Source organism: Triticum dicoccoides, chromosome 5B (genome assembly GCF_002162155.2).
Source record: "Triticum dicoccoides isolate Atlit2015 ecotype Zavitan chromosome 5B, WEW_v2.0, whole genome shotgun sequence".
In the NCBI taxonomy this organism is placed as follows: Eukaryota; Viridiplantae; Streptophyta; class Magnoliopsida; order Poales; family Poaceae; genus Triticum; species Triticum dicoccoides.
This window is the reverse complement of record NC_041389.1, coordinates 673,391,646-673,393,484: the sequence shown is the minus strand read 5'-3', so window position 1 is coordinate 673,393,484 and position 1,839 is coordinate 673,391,646.

Sequence of the window (1,839 nt, the reverse complement as noted above, 5' to 3'; positions counted from 1 at the left end):
TACTCGCGCATACGTACGGCCCGGGCTCATGTACATGGCTGGGTCGGAACGTAGAAACAGCATCATCGTCGTGTTCATGGGGAGCCAACCGGCTGGGTCGGAACGGAATGTGTGGTCGTGTTCATCGGGAGGGCTTGGACGGAATAGGCGATGGAAACGAGGCCTGGCGTACCGCAGAATGGAGGAAACGGCCTTGTGTTCGACTGGCCACGTTCGAAACAGGATCCTGTTCATCGGGAGGGGTGTGGCGTACCGCAAAACGGAGGAAACGGACCTCCTACGGTCGAAACGGGGGTCCTGTTGATCGGGAGGGGTGTGGTGTACGGCAAAACGGACGAAACGGACTTGTGTTGGAGCGCTACGGTCGAAACGGGGGTCATGTTCATCGGGAGGGGTGTGGCGTACTGCAAAACGGGACTCCACGGGATACTGCTCATCTCCACCGTCGACCTCCTCCAGCCTCCACGGGCTACTGTTCATCCACCGTCGACCTCCTCCAGCCTCCACCTGCGACTGTTCATCCACGGGCTCCTGTTCATCCAGCCTCCACCGTGCGTTACTCCACCGGCTACTGTTCAACCACCCCTCTCCATGGGCTCCTGTTCAACCACCCCTCCACAGGCTACTGTTCATCCACCCCTCCACCATCTACTGTTCATCCAGCCCTCCACGGGGTCGTCCTGTTCATCCAGCCCTCCACACCACGGGGTCCTGTTCATCCGGAGGCAACGCCACCGCTCATTGTTCATCCAACCCCCTCCCCCCCATGCTCATTGTTCATCTAGAGAGACAGCATCCATCGGCTTCAGTTAGCAGTAGTAGCGAAGGAATCGCTCGATTGGGTTCAGTTAACAGCCATCGATCGATCACTCGGGTTCAGTAACGCGTAGCCTGGAGTGCAATTGCTCGGGTTCAGTTAGAGCCCAATGCCTCACTCGGGTTCAGTTAGAGCCAACGCCTCGCACACACGCGCGTACGTGTACAAGAGAAATGTGCATCGCTCGGCCCCCGACCTCCCGCCGTAACCGGAAACTCCCCAAAATTTTCCTCCCCCTCGCTTCTACCACGGTTTTTTCCGTCATGGACGGCCCAAAGAATGTCATGCAGCTATGTCTCCGGCCCGCCTAGGACGAAAAGCCCATTTTTTGTCATGATTTTTTGTCATAGAAGTAGGAGCCCACCACATCTATGATGATACCGGGTTTTTTCACAATTATCGTCATAGAAGTGTCATATGTATGACAGAAAAAAATTTGTTCGGCCCAAAATGTCACGGATGTGTCTTCTTTTGTAGTGTGGGGGCGGCTCCGGTGGCATCGACGGCGCGCGGCTCCAGTGGCGTTGGGGGCGGCTCCAGTGGCAGCAACGGCAAATTGGGGGGACGGCGGCGAAGTGGGTGGAGGGATTTGGGGGAGAAGTGTTGGTCGGGCGAAAACGTTTTTTGGGTTAAGTCAAACTTAGCGGTAGCGCGTCTTGCAAAACGCGCTATAGCTAAGAGAGCTATAGCGGTTTTTACAAAACTCGCTACTGATATAGCTATGTAATTTCCTTTTATTTTCTTATTTCCTTTTCTGTTTCTATAGCGGGGGTCTAGGAAATGCGTTGCAGCTATATTAGCTATAGCGCCTCTTATGAACATACGCTACTGCTACACCTTTCTCCTTTTTTCGCTTTTTCATTTATTTTGCTTTACATTTTTTTCCTTTGTCCAATTTCTATTTCTTTCATTTTCATTTACTTTTCTATTTGTTTTTCATTTTATTTTATTTCCATTAGCAGTAGCGCTTTTTGTAGAAAACGCGCTACTACATAGATCCTAGTGGTAGCGCGCTTTAGGCA